Source organism: Rhipicephalus sanguineus, unplaced genomic scaffold (genome assembly GCF_013339695.2).
Source record: "Rhipicephalus sanguineus isolate Rsan-2018 unplaced genomic scaffold, BIME_Rsan_1.4 Seq7763, whole genome shotgun sequence".
Taxonomy (NCBI): Eukaryota; Metazoa; Arthropoda; class Arachnida; order Ixodida; family Ixodidae; genus Rhipicephalus; species Rhipicephalus sanguineus.
The window spans coordinates 22,150-41,436 of NW_023615964.1; the positions used below are offsets into that span (position 1 = coordinate 22,150).

Genomic DNA, 19,287 nt, shown 5'->3' on the forward strand with positions numbered 1-19,287 from the left:
ACAAATGATACGTCTCCTGCTTCCGAAGCAACGTCAGCGAGCGCCTTTACCAACTGTGGTGGCGAAACGACTTACTACTATAAAACGTAGCCTCCGAGATTGTACATCGGCACGTTTTTGCTCAAACCCGGCGTGCGATCGCAATGGCTATGCATAAAAAAGTTGAAACAGAACCGGTGCAGTGTTACGTTGCGGTCGTAAGTGTTCTCTGGTGTCTTTTTCAGGGGAGATGTGCTAGCACAGGATTCATCAACAAAAATGAACAGGTCATGGTACCTTGTCATGATGATGATAACATATTGATTACACTTTCGTTTCGGCAATACTGGAGTTGTAAGAAAAAGCGCCTTTATCCGGTGATCGTCGACAATTCTGAAAGAGCTAAGGCTGCACGCACCTCGCTAATGTCAATGTTATCACATGTGCTGTGTGGAGTTAGATGTTTTCAAAACAGCGACTATGCATTCTTGCATAAAGAAGAGTTGAACTAATTAGGCGTCTACTGAAATGACGTTGTTTCTTTTTCAAGCGGTATATGTAGAGAATTGTTTTTTGGCCATTGCATCAGTGCCGACTATTCGAAAAAATGGAGTGAATCGAATAAAACGCGATTAGAAATTTTCGAGCATCGAGAATGCCAGAACCAGTTCAATTAGGTCGTGGCCAGCAGAGTTCTTCAGAGTTCTTCGTATGATTGAAGAACTCTGATGGCTAGGACAAGCCGGGCGAGCAGCGGACGGCCATTGCAGCTCTCGAACGCGGAATCCACCTTTCATATTTTCGCCTTCCCAATATTTATTGAATTCAATTAACGTTTAAAACGGCGCTCATACGAGCCCGAATTACCGCCCTTGTGAAGTGCATCTCAAGTTTTGCTATGTTTTCGTCAGCTATTGTCATGCCTGTGTTCTGCTCTCTCGTCCGTTGTTTATGCGCTGTTTTTGCGATCATAAACCAACCAGCCCGAATTACCGCCCTTGTAAACATATGCTATCTTTCATTTTCCTCTGCTGCCCTCTGCCGTTTTGACAGTGGGGTGGATCCTTGCGGGGTGCGCCGGGATGCGCATTACAAAGGCGAGCGAATAAACCCCCCCACAATGCACCGCGCCACGGCGCTCTCTGGGACGATCGTCTCTCTGGGGCTATGCATTTTGGCCGGTCAAATTGTGTCAGGCGGCTGCCAGTCCCCGTGTTTTCGTATCAGCGGAAACATAGCGACCGCGCCTGTGCCTGGCTCTCCAACGCCTTACGAATGAATCGGATACTCGTGAACAAAGGGCTTCGAGAGACGCTGTGCGCACACTTCTCTGCCGAAAGCCGTCTCGTCCAGGATGCATTGAAGCGGACACACACAGCCTGCAGCGAAGAACAACGCGACGGACATTGCTCTACTCCACTTGGTAAGTTTTTGTTGCTGCTCAGCATGGATCATATTAAAAAGCGCGTTTCTGATACTGTCAGTCTATCTAAGGCTACGAACGTTGCTCGGGCAGCAAGCGCAGCTTCCACTAGCTAGTGGCGATGCAAGCGTGCGACCATAAAAGCCTGCGCGCAAACTTTATCGTGCTGCCGCTTCCAAACTTGCGAAGCTAAAAGATAAAAGAAAAGCACGCAGCCCTAAAGCACTGCCTTTAGTGGAATAAATTTAAGAGGAGGAAATTGAACTTAAAATAGGGAGCTCTTCGAGTATATGCTTTTTTTTTTCATGGCTTCACCGCAATACGGCTCTGTGTTCCAGTGAAGGCAAGGGAGACTCGCACTTATCCGCACTCGTTTGTGGCTTCAGCTTTCTTTCCTCCCGCTGTATATTGTGTGATCTGGCAGTATTGTGCAACCCTACTCCATGAAATTGTCGAGTGCACTCTATACGGCTCTACTCTCCATGATGTCTACACTTTAACGCTTCATCACAGTAAAAATATATATTAGAGGGAGGCTTACTAAAATCACGTCCGCCACTGTAGTGATCACTGTACCCATGCAGAAAAAAAAGAACAAAACAAGGGATAACAATTTATTAACAAGAAAAGTGTCCCATGAAGTAAGAACAAGCAAAAGAGGTTTTTGGTTTATTGGTATATCACAAGCATAAACATGTTTTATATATATACACACACACAGACATTAATGTTTATTGAAGCAAGGTAAATAACTTGTAAATGTGTGCAGAGCAAAGATGACAGAAAATTCTGTAGTGCTTTGAAGTTCAGAAGACAACTGGAAATGTGCAACCGCACTCTGGCAAAGTGATAACTAGGGATGTGCAAATATTCAAGTTTCGAATTCAAATAGAATAATTCGTTTTGACTTTTGAATAGCTAGTATTTGAAGTTTTGAATAATTCAACACGACGAATATCAAAGACGCGACAAAGGCCAATAGTGCAATTTGATTAGGGTGGGATGGCAAAACCTAACGCTAAAGTCGCTAAACTTCATTAAATTTTCACCTTTCGTTAAAACTTTCATCGATATGCTGGTTCAAAAGTGAGTGCATGTTCATTTTAAAAAAGATTATGTTGTTTCCACGCCTCATGGCTAATGGCCAGGGAACATTCTGTGAGACTCGAACTGCTGGCAACCAAAAATAACCAGCACACTGAACTCAGGTCTTATAGGCAAGAGGTTCACAAATACTTCAATGAGCCCCTAATCACAAGAAAGGATGATCCTTTAACATACTGCAAAGAGCACGGAGCTGCACTTTATCGAGGTATCGCCATAATCGCTTTGTGATACCTTCCCACCCCTGCTACTGAGGTACCCAGTGAACAGCGAAAAGTTTTAGTTGATTACCCAGTGAACTGCAGGAAACACCTTAACATCGCGGCAAGAGAGCCTGAAGCCAGGTCATGTGAAACTGCTTGTGTCATGACAATTCATAGTCTTTCGGTAGTAGTCACGCACCGCGTTATGTCTTCGAAGACATGAGCAGATTTTATTTCTTTGTTCTTTCTTTCAATTTCAAATAAAACTTTCTGTATTCGATATCTATATTTGACATTTTCGGCCACTATTGGGCACTATTCGATTCAAGATGAAATTCACTATTTGCACACCCCTACTGATAACAAAAGACCTCAGAGAAACTCGCCATCAAGACAAAGGAAGCAGAAAGGTGTTCTATTTGACATGATTACTATTTCTGCTTTTGTTCTCACAACATCAAGACCACTGTAATATTCTAGAACAGGGGTCGACATGTTCAAGGAAAGACATGCTCTGAGGTCTGCTCGCTGGTCTCCTTTTCTGTCTTACTGGCATTGTGGTCACTGCTGCCGTGCAACTAGGCTGTGCAACCAGGGTTATGTTGCTTACATCTGGAGTAACTGAACCTTGACCTCTTTCGCTTTTGTGGGTTACTTTTGTTACATTTGTTCATTTTGCTTAGCTGCCCCATTTGAAATGCGAAGCATTTCTTAGCCGACTGCAGGCTATTTGAGCTTGTCTATCTACGTATCTGTCTAGCCGCCTACGTCTGGGCGCTCTTGTGGTACATCAAAAATTCAGTCAGCCCTCAGTGATGAGGGCTGACAGCACTGAGGACCACACTAGCTCCTAACGGTAAGGCATAGCAAAAGTCAATCATCATGGAATACCACATTGTGACTGCATGACAACATGACTTGACAGCGTGACTTGAATGGGCCACAGCTGGAGGAGCCAAGGGTTGTCCGTTAGTAGGTGCCATTCTTTAACATGACTGTATGCATGATACTGTGGTAGCAGTGCAGAGCCAGATGCTTGCGCCTGTGGCTAAGGTCACCAATTGTAGGGGTATGATGTCACAACAGCCAACGTGAGGAGTCGTTGTCCTCACTTTGATTCAAGGATAGGTGAAGCACCTAAGTGCAGTGGCGGCGATGAGCAGCCTGTATGATGAGCAGCTCCTTTGCTTAGATTTAGGTGCATGTTAAAGAATCCCATGTGGCCTAAATTGATCCGAAGTCGCCCACTACGGTGTGCCTCACAATCACATCACGGTTTTGGCGCATAAAACCCTAGAAAGGTTGTTATTGAAACCAGGCTGGCACTGTGCCTAGGGCTGCCATAAAACCCATTAGGCGGGAGGCAGCGACCATTCAATGCAGCCTTGCACTGGGCACATTCTGCTCGACGTTTAGCTTGAGAGAATGGGGCCTCTTCTTTGGCCTGTTGGCAGCTGGCTCAACTACTGGGCGCCTTGCAGGCATCCTCTTAGACCCCCTCGTGAGCCTTGGCCGACGCCTGGCAATGCTGGTTGGCTGCACTCGTATCTGACGAGCCCGGCGACGTTTTGCTGCAGCGGTAGCCTTGAGTGCCAGCATCAGCGCAGTTCCATCCGTGCTGTTTTGCACACGAGCCAGCTCCTCTCCAAGGCCCTTCAGGATCTCGAGGTAAGCCGGATTGTGTGCATTTATGGCAGGCACACGCCGTACCTGGGCCTCCAGGAATAGACCTTTTTCAAGCAATCCCAGAACCCCCCGAGGGCGCGCGAAGCACTGTGGGAAAAGTGTGTACGGCGAGCCCGCCCGCTGTTCCGTCGCTCGCTGCTCGTTGGCGCCGTGGGAGCACCAAACAAAAAAAAAAACACGTCACCGCTGGTTGACTATTATTAAATACTAAATGCTACCCGTCTGAACGCACCTGCATGTATCTCTACGCATGAAATGCGAAAGAAATGATGCAGTCAGTGTAGGTATATTACCGAGTGGATGTATACTGGATCTAGCAGTTAAGCGGCATGCGAGTTATCACGTGCCGGTATACATGCAGTAAAAACGTGCTATCGTGAGCAATGTGAGCTGGAACACCGAATTCGTATTTATTAAATGATTACTTGTTCACAAGCCACTACGGCATTTAATGCCGTAGTGGCTCGTGATAGGGTTTAACCAAACTGTAGAGAGGTGTTACAATGTTCAGGTATACAGATTATTATATTATTTTAATTGACAAGTCATGCGCTGTACAAAGAAGTGAGCACATCCTAAACGTGTTTAAAGAAAAAGGGATTGGACTAGAATTGACTTGTGAGATGCCTTGCTCTGATAATTTGCAGTTTCTTGATACATGCTTATAAGTTTAACTGCGGAGCATGTTCGCGGGCACTATAGCCCGCGTTCAGTGAAATCGGTGTTCAATTTCGCGTCGGCGCATTCGAATGTTGTTAAACGAGGAATTGTGATGTCATGATTACGCAAGGCATTGGAAAAAAAACTTGCGCACATAAGATGAGCAGTAGTTTCCAGCTGCAAAGTGATCAAAGAGGCGGGATATCCTGCGTATCGTTGTATCAGTTCGCGAAAATCTATTCGCATGGCAAAGAAAGATTAACACGGACGTTCTCCATCCATAAATAATAAAGAAACTAGAAATACTGCAGTTATTCCACGTATGTATAAGAAGTTCTTCAGTCGCATGGCCTGAAGAACGTAGGGAAGGGATGTGGGGGTGAAGGTTGTGTTTACCTCCCCAAATAAGCTCAGTCGCATTAAGGTCGCAGGGGTCTGCGGTTGGCAAAGAAAAATGCGGTCAGAGGCATGCCAATTGTTTTGTAAATTGTGTAGGAGTTAACCATAAATTTCTCTTTCTTGTGTCCACATGTACATCGGCCAGACTGGTCGATGTATTAATACGTATACGCGCCTCAGCGTACATCGAAACTCATTGAATGGAGCTGTCTCATCTCGCCTCTCTATATCAGTCATGAAAATGTAATCCCATCTTCGAAAGCACAGTAATTTTGTACCATCAACCTAATCAGACAACGCGAGAAATTTCGGTGGTATATCATGTCACAAATAATGCCACACTTTGTGTCAATCAACCTTCTCAGTCGTTACAAGACAAGGAATTCTACTTTATTAATCGACTGTAAGCACACGCCTTGGTTGTTTGACTTTTCGTACCTCTTTGTGACACGCGCGACGCACTCGCATTTTTTAATGCTTTTTTTCACGCGTGCAATAATCTTTCAGTTGTGTGTGAGCGCTGGTTTGTGCATTTCCTTCCTTGTACTGCTCCATTCTTTTTTCGCTCTAAGTATTATTCCAACCTGTAGCTATAGCACCAACGAAGGTTAGTAGGCACTTATAGTTCGTTACATATATGGTGCGAGCGACGCAATGGATGTATCCCATTTCCCCAAATGCCGACTACACTTTCTAGTGTACTCTTCAGATATCAGAACCTCACACTGTAGTCGTCGACAGTGTCAATGGACGTTGATTCCAAATGCATCCGAGAATCATAGACCGCTCCTGCATTTCGTTGGCAACCGAGCTGTATTTTTTTATTTATGCCGTAAGGCGCAGCGGGGCTAAAAAAATAAATAAAAGGTGACGCTTCTGAGCCGCTCAACTTCGAGTTACTGTATATGCTTAAAGGTAGCATATACAGTAACTCTAGCTCAACTGGTCCAACAGTGGGAGAGATGCAAATCGTCGAGAGGCCGTCGCAGCTAAGCACTTAAGTTCGGAATTGAATTGCGCAGTAACATGTTGCACCTTGCCAAATTCACTGTGTCTAAGAAGTCCTGGCATGGCGCAAGCGGAAAGCTACAGCGCGAGACACGCGCGCTCGTCGCGGCGGCTGCTGCGGCGTACACATCCCATGAGCGCTTGCGCGCCCATTGGTGGCGCTCGTGTGCTTGAAAAAGGTCTATTGGTATGCAGGTTCTTGGGCCTGCACAGAAAGTGGTGGAGGAAATATTGTTCACATGATACACCACACCAACAAGAACTGCACATTTATTTTGCTGTTCTCTAACTGCAGCCAAGGGCTCAGTAATAAAGGTTAAACTGAGGAGTCAGTTTTAAGTGAAGCTTTCCCTGTCTCCTGTTTTGACTGTCCTGCCACTGGTAGTGCTGCCAATCTAAAAAGTATAGTTTTACTGACTCAGGTAAAGAAATGCTTGACATTTCTTTACATTTACATAGTATACAGCTGTGTTTTTCAGTATGCTTTGTCTTCATATAGTGTTGTGCTATGCAGAGACATGGGAAAATTTTTAGTTTAGATTACTTTTGAAGGGTTTGAACATATTGCAATAATGAATTCGCTTTAGCCAAGCTGCAATGATTTAACAAGTTATGACTCTAATACACATCAGTAATGACACTAATTGTTTCTGTGGACCTACCTATGTCTCTGTCGGCACTAATGGCAGTTCTTGCTTGTGGTTGCAGTTGGGGTATGTATGTCCAAATGATCAGTCAGTCGAAACTTGGCGCTCTGGAGTCACAACTGCAGCCAAAGAGTTAAACCCTAACAAAGAGTTAACCCTTCATTAGTCGGATGCTGAATTCAGGGACGTACCTGTCCTAATTCATTATTTAAATGGAATCTATCCTGCACGATTTGCATAAGTATGTCCACGGTGTGCAGACGCACCTGCAGTTAAACATACCACATTGAAGTGCTTCAAAAGGCCTCTGGATATGCCTCTTCCGCAGCATGCCGCATACAGCAGAAAAGGCAGCTGCATGAAGCATGGCTTCCAAAGAGGAGATGAGATAGCTACCTGGCTCTCTCGGACAAAAAGTCCAGTGAGCTGACCTTGGAATAAGGGTCTATACCATGATAGCTTGCATTCTCTCTCTTTTTTCTTCTGCCAATAAAAGTTTTCTCAATAAACCAATGGGATTCTACCTGTTTTGTTGCAAACAAGAAGGGAAAAACACGAAATAACCTACACTTAGCAAGGGTAGATTTTTGGTCTTGTTGGTGCAACGTATTCATAGTGTTAAGCGTGGAACTATTAAGACTGAGACAAGACAGAGAGTGTTTGTGTTACTCCATGTTTCATCTCTGTCGTGTTCCGTGCTTGACACTATTAATATCCTACTTTGTCTCTTTTCACGATTTCACGATCAGCACATGATGATGATCATAATGCCTGTGGCCACATCCCCTTGATGTTGCAGGTCAACAGCCAGAGCTGGATCAGGCCAAAAATAAAAATAAGCTTTAGGAAAAAAATTATAAAACATGGAGAAAAAGATATTACACCCTGAAAAGTACAAAATCAAAACCCTGGATTCCTGAGCAGCATTACTTTCTGCAGGTGCTAGGGCCAGTGACACAAGTTCATGTGAGGTAATAAAATGCCTTAATATCAACCCAGTCGGACCTTTTCGGTTTCAAAGGAGAGGGCAACCCTAACTTGTCAGCAGTTGAGATTAACAAGAAAGATGTTAGATCATATGCACATTATGCCAGGATCTTTTTGTTTGTGTGTTTGTGTCTGTGTGTGTAGGGGGGGTGCTCGATGTCAACATATACATTCTTGTATCAGTTCTTGTATCACTCCAGTATGCTCTGACCTGTTCCTGGCAGTAGGCGATTGTAAATTAGCCCAGCAAATGAAGGGCTTTGACATATTAGCTTGTTTTAGATGCGTAGATGGTTCCTCGATATACAAATCAGGTTTGAAATGCACCACATGCGCTGGCATTATAACACTATAGGAAAGAAAGAAATCCCAAGCTTCTAGTGAAACCACTCGAAACTCATCAAATGAGGCATAGCTTTCTACAGCGAAATCTGTTATGAGATCACAACAATGGCCGTTTTTGGCGCCATAGTTGTCTGCTGCCAGCGATGTCCGTAACCACTATCATGCAAAATAAGATAAAAAAATGAAATTTGAAAAAATATCTAGTATGGAACGGGGCTCGAACCTGGACCCTCTCCGTGGCAGCCCAGTGTTCTACCACAGAGCCATGCCACTGCTTCAAACTTCTTTGCATAAAGACCCTACACAGGCTTCATGCCGGGAAGAAACTACATTAACAGGCGTCACCCAATGCAAATTGTGTAGACAGGTGTTGCAGAATGTGAATTGCGTAACTAGTGGGTCATTGAATGCTTCCAACTCATTGCAAAAGGCTCTGGCATAATTCTTCATCAACATCAGCCACAGCATCAACAGAGTGCACATAATGCCTAGCAGATGTGTAACGGGTACCTTGCTTCTCCGCAGAATGATAAATAATGGCGCAGTCGGTGCTTCCCAACTTGACAAAGTTATTATTTATGGCGTAGTGGCAAGTGTACTTGTATTAGTAGCCCCAAGAGAGTTTACAACGGACTGTAGAAGTGCTGCTCTTCCAACTTTTGCTGTGACTGTGCTGTGCTTTCTGCACAGGCCTGGCGTTATTTATGCATCTGGCGAGCAGTGAAAAGAGTCCTGCCATCATCTTCTAGAGCATGGGTCTCAGCCGCATGCAGCCTGCCAACCTTTCGCTAGCAGCCCGTAGCCCACGCATGACAGTTTTCCCATATTTTTTGATGACTTTTGTGACTTTGCTAAATGGTGCTGGCATTATTTTCTTGCCTGTCGTGATTAATAACACTTTGTTCGGGTAAGCCACACAAATGTGAATGGTCATAAGCATCTTTTTTTCATCAGACACCTCATGCGGTCACCTTGTGTTGAAACATCACCGCAGAACAAAAACTAAACTTAAGGATCGGCGTCCAGATATTAGTCATTGTGGAGAACGGTATAGATATGTTTCTCTATTTCTGATGCCAAATACCCTTAAGAAATGACCAATATAAGAGATATGGGAAAGGCTTCCCTTCAAATGGCAATGTTAGCTGACATTTTACTTACACTCCCCCACTCCCTCCCCACGCAGTTCTGACATTTTCACTGTCACTGCCCTTTGTAAGATTAAATTTCATAACTGCAGTCCGATAGCTGATGTGAGTTTGAGACCCCTGTTTTAGAGCATAGCCTTAAACCATCAGTTTAAAAGATTAAAAAACAGTGGCTATTCCCAAAGCATGCTCGTAGGAATCAGTGAAAATTAAAAAAAAAAGAAACCAAAAACCCATGCGCCACCGAAGAAATAAGGACACACTGACCTCAGCAAAGCAGCAGTTGTTCTGTTTTTGTACAGCATTTTGCACTATATGAAACAAGCAGGGCGAACATGCAGTGTCAGTGTTTTTTTGTCTTCAGCGCTTCATAAGCTTTAAGGGATTCTGCAAAGCGGTGAACAATAACTGAAGAAAAAGTACACAACAAACCACCAAGACCCCCTTGTACTATGTGCTAAGAAGGTTGTGTGCAGTATTCCCCTAACCTGCGGTAAAGAATATATATGATTTGCTCCTTGCATGGCCGAAGCTTATCTGTATGATGGAGCCCAGTGTGTCAGAATTGACGACGTGTGCTCAGATCCTGTACCTGTTAAGTCTAGCTCTATGCTCTATGTTGATGACTGCACAGTCTATCACAACATTCAGAACCCTAATGATCAGGCTCTACTTAACAATGCTTTAGCACAAATTGCAGTGTGGTGCACAGATTGGCAAATGAAAATAAACATTAAAAAATCTGTTGCGATGACTGTGACACAAAACGACAGCCATTAAGTTATCACTGCATAGGCGGCAGGTCTCTTGCTGTTTTAAACAGATATAAATACCTCAGGGTGACAGTAACGTCGGATATGAGGTGGAATGAACACATATATTGAAAGGTGTGCGGAGGGCTATGTGGAAACTTGGTTACTTAAAAAGAAATATGCGGCAATGTACACACGAGGTTAGATTAATAGCGTATAAAACTGTAGTCCATCCTGTAATAGAATATGCATCGATAGGTTGGGGCCCATACAGTCAAGGAAACACAAACAAACTAGAAACTGTCCAATAGAAAGTGGTTAGGTTTGTATATCGTTCTTATAGCTGGCGCACTTCTGCTAGTGCTTTGGTAAAAAAAGCAGGTCTAGAATTCCTACAAAAGTGGCGCCAACACGACCGGTTAAAAAATTCATGCACCTGTTATTCCATGATAAACTTGGTATTCATAAACACACTTACATATAGCCAGTGTCCAGGTGAGCCACCCATTCACACCACAGTAAAAAAATAAAAGAATATCCCTGCCACACTAAAACTTGCAAAGTTGTTTTTTCCAAAGACAATTTGTGAATGGAACCGCCTGCCAGCCGGCGTTGTGGAACGTCTAACTACTGATTCTTTTGTACAAATTCTTCATTTGTAATCGCTTTGACAATAATTTACAACCGTTATAGTTTCAAATGTTGTCCATATGCCTTACACTTATTTGTTTTTTTTTGTGAGCACATTATAACTCTTTTCTTTAACCCCTTTTAGTTGACATGACATGTCTATCGCATCTTCACATTCTTTTTTTTTTCTTTTACATGAGAAGAAGTTCTGTCATCTTTCTCCAGTCGGTTTGCGCATACCATGCTCTAAAAATTGCATATATGCTTTGTATCTCACTCTTCAGGAACGTTTTTTTTTCTTGTTCTTTTCGATTCATGTGACACAATTGTTGTATCTTGATTTGTTCACTTCGTTTTGTACTTGTAACTCCCACTCCTGCTTACAGCCTCATCTAGAGGCTAGCAGTACTGTATGAATAAACAAATAAATAAATAAATAAATAAATAGGGCATACAGGACGCTGTATTAATAAACGTCTCCTGGAACACAGATACCCCTGCCAACAATTGCAAGCAGCAGGTCACCTCGTTGCACACTGAAAACGATGCTGTACACCAAAGTTTCGTGACACGTGTTGCTTGCACATCGCAGTGATAAAGATACCAGGGAGGTAAAAGAAACCCTTTTCATCATAGGGGCAAAAGAGCAATGCATCAGCACACCCTTGCTGTTGCATTTAACACAAGCAGAAATAAAATTTCTAGAAAGTGATATACACTGATCCGCCGAAAATTTGTCTGTGCTTAATAAGGCATATGCTATGTTCTGGCATCATATTTGTTTTCTTTTTTGCCTTTTTGCGTTTTTCTGCCCTTTACCTTAACCCTCGAACCTGATTGCACTTCACAAGATGTGAATAAATCAGTTGTAAGTTTGCACACCAACTGTCCTGTAATCCCTCACGAAAGAAATCGTGAAAGACCACCAATTAGCCCAATTTGTCACTCTGCTAAACCTTTATTACTGCCTGCCAGAATTGTTAAAATGTGTTAATGGCTGTATTAACAAACAAGTGCGGGAAACTGTTTTTACTGAAATGTGGTGGTTCAATGGTGTCTCTTCTAGAAATTCTTTCCATGTATTTAAAGTCGACGCTGGTAGGTTGGAAGGAAGGCATTTATATGCAGAAATCGGGGATATGTATTGGTTCTAAGGTTGCTCTGATACTTAGTGATTTATACCTTAGCAAGATTGAGAAGCGGTTAGAAGGTGCCTTAGATAATTCTGTAAAGGTTTTTTTTTTATGTGCACGATTACTTGATTTTTTGTAGCGGTGAGGACATTGACTCTGTGGTTACCTCAGTGAGCAAGAAATTTGAAATAAATGGAGGAGGGCTGAACTAAAGAATGCCCTTGGAATAATGGAATGCAATTTTTATACATTTCTGTAACATTTTAGAAGAACCGCACATGCTGGCAGTATTCTCCTAGATAGTCAAGGCCACCGTTTCACTTCTCGTCAAAGCATTTTAAGGTTGTAAAAAATGGTATAGCCATGTCGTGCCTTAAATTTTCCCTCAACAATTCATGTGAGCACAAAGTGAGTTCTAGCTTGAAAGCACAGCTTGCGCGTCTTTTATATGTGGGTTATCCTTGCATTGCAGTGGCCACTGTCGCTGAACGCTTAAAGAAGTCCATTTTGTTAGGAGCGAGCATGATTGCAGAAAGCAATAGGAAGAAACGTGTCATAGGTATTCTTTACATTCCTGCATATCTCACAGGCTAAAGAAAGTGGGAAGTTAGTACGGCATTAATGTTGTGTTTACAGCTTCCAATAAGCTAGGCAAGTTTTGTACTGCTGTGCACAGAAAGAATGGGCAAGTTGACAGCGAGGTGACAACAAGTGGACTAACAAATGTTTCGTAAAACACACCAACAAATTTAGGTTCCTTCTAGCTGTGGCCGCTTCTATGTAGGACATGGGGGCCACTGTGTTAACGAGAGATTATTGAAACATAAAATATCGCTAACCGAAGGCTCAACGTCTATCCTGTTTTTACATTGTCGAGAGTGTAAGTGCATGCCAAAATTCGAATAATGCACAGTTTTGTGCAGGCACAGGAATGAAGAATCACGTCTGATAATTGAGGCGTGGCATATCAGAAATAGTGGTAGCGCATGTGTGAGCCAAGCTCACAGATCTGAAGTGGAGACCGGGCAGGTAGATGTGCTCAAGTGTCATTTTATACTCTGTATGCCGTGGCAAGAAAAAAAAATTGGGGAAGCTTGCACTAGGCCGCGCAAGGCTTCAAACAGCATAGCTGGGCGATTCTGAAGACTAATCTGGTTGCTTCTAGGTTGTTTCAAGGCCTTAGCTTGGTGACACCGATGTCCAAACTCCACCGATGACACCAATGTCCAAACTCCAGAGACAGAACCTTGTGCTGAAACCAAGCGTTTGCACCTCTCATAGATCTACAGGCACGTCATCATTGGCGTAGGCCTTCTATCACTTCGGGGTCTTCTTGCTGCCACCGTTGCCTTTCCCGTTCCCTCTCATAGTGTGGGAAAAGACGCGATTCTTCGGGATACTAGGGAACGGGAAAGGCAACGACTGCTGCAAGAAGACCCCGAAGCAATGGAAGGCCTACGCCAATGATGACGTGCCTGTAGATCTATGAGAGGTGCAAACGCTTGGTTTCAGCACGAGGTTCTGTCTCTCGAGTTTGGACATCGGTGTCACCTAGCTAAGGCCTACAAACAACCTAGAAAACAACCTAGAAGCTCGTTGTACATACTCGGGGTCTTCGGCTCGCCGCCATCACTTCGCAGCCATTTCTTGGGCTAACTGTTGCCTTCTTCATTTTTAGTGGACCAGATTTACCAAATGTCTGTGGTACATACCAGTTTATGATGATAGTTGTTTTGTTCGCCGGACAAGGAAGGATTTGCTAAACAGCTTGGCTGTTAAAAAATTTCGGGCGGGGGGAGGTCATGGGCGCGGTCTGCCATCTTCCAGATCACCCTGCCAAGCACCGGTGTGAGTTTGAAAACCATGATAAAAAAAAACTGCCAGGCCTGCGCGGAACGTACAGTACAGTAACAGCGAAAGCTGGAAGAGCGGCGTTTCTAGAGCATTTGTTTAAACACTCTTGGGCCAACTACTACAAGCACACTTGCATGGTACCCACTACACCATAAATCATCATAATTTTTGTGTAGTGGGGAAGCGTCCACTATGCCATTATTCGTCGTTCTTCAGAAAAGCATGGTACCCGTTACACACTTGTAAGGCATTATGTGCACTTTGTTGATGCTGTGGCTGACGACGATGAAGAAATATGCCTGAGGCTTTTGTAATGGGTTGGAGCATTAAACGACCCACTCGTTACGCAATTCGCATTGTATGATACCCTGTTGTTCTGAAACGCTTTATTACGCATGTTAACATGATTCCTTACCCGACATGAAGCCTGGATATGGTCAGTTTGCAACGGAGTTTCAAGCACCGGCATAGCTCAGTAGTAGAATGCTGGGCTGCCACGCAGAGGGTCTGGGTTCGATGCCCATTGTGTCTTCGGCATTTTTTATTTATTTAGCTTTTTTCTTATTTCGTGCAATAGTGGTTATGGACAACGGTGGCAGTGGACAACTACGGCACCAGAATCAGCCCTTGTTGTGATCTCGTAACAGCTTTCGCTGTAATAATAAGCTTATCTAAAAGGGCTAGAACGGCTTGAGGTAAAGGTTGCGTATGATAGAGTAGACACTGAGGCGCGTCATAGATTAAAACTGGAGTCATATAATCAGTAAAATTAGTATCAAAGAGCAATAAGCATAAGTGCTTTGGTAAAATGATACGAAATTGATGGTGGGGGCATAGGTAGGCAAAAAAATTGGAGCTCACTCGGACTCAGACTCGCCAAAGCTTTCCTCAACCGGACTCACTCGGACTCAGACTCACTAAACCTTTTCTCAACCGGACTCACTCAGACTCAAACTCACCAACATATTACTCAGCCCAACTCACTCAGACTCATGGCTTCACCTGAGTCTGAGTGAGCCCAAGTGAGTCGACTCATGAGCCCGTTGTCGTAAAATTGACTTTTTCGATCATGGTGTCAATCCTCTTTAATGCCAATATCTCACATAATCAGTGCTCTACGACACACCTTTTGATCTTGTACCTTCAATTACGAGCTATCATTATATATCATATATCATCATTATCATATATCAATCCAGTAAAGACATCTTTATGAAATACGCGACTCACACGAGATATTTTTATCAAGAACTTCCTATGAAAGAGTTTTCGGGGGGAGGTCATGGCACCCCTTCCCCTAACTCACGCCTCGGATCAATAAATATTGAGATGGCCCATGAATACTAGTGTGAATAGACTTGAGTATAAATGTAAGCCGACATCAGGTTGATAGTAATGATGAAGATGAGTAGATAGGACCAGAAATTGGCAACAAAACGTGGAGCTCACTCGGACTCACTCAATAAATATATTTTGCGCTTAGGGCTCACTCGGACTCAGGCTCACCAATATTTTCCTCAACCGGACTCACTTGGACTCAAACTCACCAAAATATTACTCACCCGGATTCATTCAGACTCATACTTGTGGCCCGATTTGAGTCTGAGTGAGTCGATTCATGAGTGACTTTGCCAACCTATGGTGGGGGGTCAAGTGGACGGTTGTATTTCAAGGTGAAAGTGTTAAATGCCTCATCAAATGGGAAAAGTGACTGTCTGCAGTGGCAGCAACAAGAACAATGCGAATAGCCACGTGATCATAAATTAAGGCTTTATGACATTGTCATAATGTTGCAGATTAGCAGTATTTGCGACGTCATATAAGATGACATTACATGACGACATAACATGAAATTATCACATGGTCAAAAGTGTGCTAATCCTGCAAGCAGTGCAAAAATACATTAGGTGCAGAAAGCTTTCAGGTGGTGGGGGCAAGGATCAATACATCGGCTGTGCAGAAAATGACGGCTGCACAATTAATCCCAAGGTTACCAACACAGTCAGTGACATTGCCTCTCTCAGACCCTGAATCTTTTCTGCCCTTTCACCAGATGTTGTGCCAGAAATACATACTATGTTGCACATTACACTTTTTTTGTATTAGAAAGTGATACCAATAAGACATATTTGCAAGAAAATAAAGCATGTATATGGATAGAGGTACATAATAGCGTGATGCACTTAACGAAGTGCCAGTGGGGAAAATAATAAGGTAAATAATAAAAGAAAGAGAGTTTAGCATAGTTTATCGAAGGCAAGTGGAGGAGGGAGATGAGTTGGAGGTTGCAGACATGCTAGGGAAGGCCACCAGCTACACTGTTTCCCAACTCATCACAACACTGGTGCGTAGCTGCCCCAATTTTTTTTTTTTAAGACACAGGGTGAGGTAAATTTCTTTTATTATTGAAATTTGGTTTTTCTCTCTTTTTTTTGCTTCTGTGAAATAAGGCCTTCCTTAACAATGTCCAGTGCCCCACACATTTTACCGCATCTTGATTGAGCCAAAATCACAAGGTATCCGAGACCAGCTGGCGAGCAGCCGCACCCCCTTAGGTCGTGTAGAAGCTGAGCTTTCTGCCTCAATCGAATTTTTTAAAAAACAATACTGGTGGTTTCTCTGAGCTTAGCAGGTTTTTAAAGTCAGTCTGGCTACCTAAAGGCACATGGTACAGATTTTTTAATACTCGCGGCATTTACCAAGTCCACTTGCCTTGAGTGTGAGACATGGTTCTGTGCACTTATCTTGAGTTTATTTGCACCTTTGTTGATTTTGTTGCAACGGCAAAAGATATGCTCGTGTTGACAAAGTCACCGTTTGGAGAGCGTAGTATAATTGGAGATCTACACGGTTCAGCTACTAACAGAACGAGACCGGGAGCATTCGTGCAAGCAAGCTGAAGACCGTGTCGCCACAAGGACAAAATGTTACCTGTAATGACAATGGCTGTGCTTTGATTGATCATTGCTCATTCATTGGCGCATATTTCAAGTCTCCCGAAAAGGAGAAGGGTGCGCTTGCTCAGGTAGGGGTGCTTGCTTGGTATTTTACGGTAGTAGTTTCCAAGGAAATTGGTCCTTAAATGCACCTTAAAATACATGGGAGGTATAGGGCCTAGCCTGTGCCCTTAAGTTTAAGAGCTTGTTATATGGGCCAAGGAGGAAAATTTCAAACAGAAATATTTTACTATATGGTATAACTTGCAACTTACTCATATTCAAATCCTAAATTCAATATAAGTTTGCTTCAACTTCGCTTCACACCAAGAAAGGGACATTGCAGGTATAGCAGCACAAAGGGACACTGTCAAAAGTAGACCAGACGACACTAGCGCAAGTGATATTTGCACATGCCTAGTTCTCGTTCGTAAAACTGTTGTGCAAGGTCGTTGGATCATAATAAAACTGCTCGTTTTTCTGTGTAATATGTTATATATTCAATTCTAACTACTTTATTTCAAATTATTCAACCAAATTACTTTCCTTAAAACCTCACATTTACAGTTTGCCAATCACTAGACTTGGGAGTTCTTGCTTCTTCTGGCTGGGCTGGACAAGTGTGTGAAGAAGTGGCCGAAAATCCCATGCATGTTTTCTGACAGAGCAGACTGCTGCAGGCCCATGTTACACTTAAATGTTGAATTGGAGAACTGAAGGTTACCCAGCATACAAGTTGTCAAGTTTCGTGCATATTGGGAATTCACTGTGAGCAGGACTGGACATTTCTAATCGATTTCCTGTATTTTTAATGCAATGAAGCTATCTGTAATGTTCTGGTAAAATTGTTAAAGCGAAAGACTTTTACTTGGGGTGCTGCCTCACATCCTTGAATAACTTTGTGACAGGGTCTTGAAAGTCCTTGCATTTTGGCCTTCAAAACTTGCATAAGCTTTGAAAAACTGAATTACTCATAAGCACTAGTTAAGCTAGAACTGAGATATCTTCAATATACCTCATCCACCAGAATCTTCTGATGGTCTCGTCAAGCTTCGCCAATGCCCATGGGGTGTGGAAGAAACCAAGTAATGCAAACAAAACACAGTTTTACTTCATTTGTATATTTATTCACTTATTTATAAATAATAAAATCACCAAACTTGATTTTAATGACTGTGGTACAATAATCACATACATGGCAGTAACAACACACTAATAATGCAAATTAATCAATCTCTCTTTTTTTTGCTTGCAAATGGTGCTTTCATGGCTTATCGAGCCACCTTTGCTGCTTTTCAATGCACATGCACTCTCAATCATTGCCACGCGCCTCCACATGGCAGTCCTCATGCGCCCGTGCAGCATTAGAAAAATGTGAGCCACGTTAACTTAATAGTGTACGCCCATAGTTGACATGTATCTCCATGTGCAGTGCCCTATAGATGTGCTGCTTGCTGAAAGTATACCTGGATAAGCTTAGTGATAGACATTTGTGTCATCAAGAGCACAATTCCATTAGCAATGCATAGCATTGTGTGCATATTTTTGTGGGGTCCTCTCTTTGGTGTGCTGCTTGTGTGCTTTGTATTCAATTTTATGCCTTCTCTTTGACTTGTGTTATGGTGCTGATACATCTAGGATTTCTGACTGTTTCCATTTCCTCACTTTCCTTCGCAAAGCTAAATAAAAAGTCACTAGAGAGCAAGTCGCAGAACTCGGTACTTAAAAACACTTTGGTATCTCCTCCACTTACAGGCTGACCACCAAAACAGTGTGAATCTGGGTCCTTAAGGAGCTTGAACACCATCAGGTGCCAATGCTCTGCTCATTGTGGACAAGTACTGCGACGAGGACAGCACCTGCCTTCGTGCAATATTTCTGGATGCTTCTTCATTGTGACTAATGTGAAACTATTGTGCAATTTAACCTTTGTTTACTTCACTAAAATAATAAATGAACCCAACAATTACAAGAGCAAGCTTGGAAGTGTTGAGACTTCATATTACTTTGACTAAAAAATAAGAAAAATATAATTTTTTAATGCAGGAAGTTTTTGCTTTTGTTTATTCCAAAACAGGCCAACTGCATCTCTTAAAGGCCAACTCCGGCGATGTTTTGGCCATGTCAAAGTAATGGTGCTTTTATGTTCCTGAGACGCTCCTTACGGGCCCGATAGCAGAAATACTCGGCAAATTGGAGAATAATTTTAAATAAGCAAAAAAGCGCAACACCGAAACCGAAACCCAACCGAGTGTACTGTCTACGTATCACGTAGACGTTGTTACGAACGAACTGGAAGTCGTGCAAGGCATGCCGGTGACGCCGGCGCGGAGTATGAAAACTGTGACAGCCGGGACGACCAGCGAAGCGCCGGCCAAACCAACGCTGTCTGT

At 43.1% G+C, this 19,287-nt stretch overlaps 1 long non-coding RNA gene across 1 annotated transcript; it reads left to right on the top strand.

The window, feature by feature from the left end:
• The first annotated feature begins 1,304 nt into the window (after positions 1 to 1,304).
• LOC119378311 (uncharacterized) lies at positions 1,305 to 18,943 on the top strand. The gene is made up of 3 exons (XR_007414747.1): positions 1,305 to 1,402; positions 4,191 to 4,377; positions 18,650 to 18,943. It is a non-coding gene; the product is annotated as an uncharacterized LOC119378311 (long non-coding RNA).
• Positions 18,944 to 19,287: the final 344 nt, after the last annotated feature.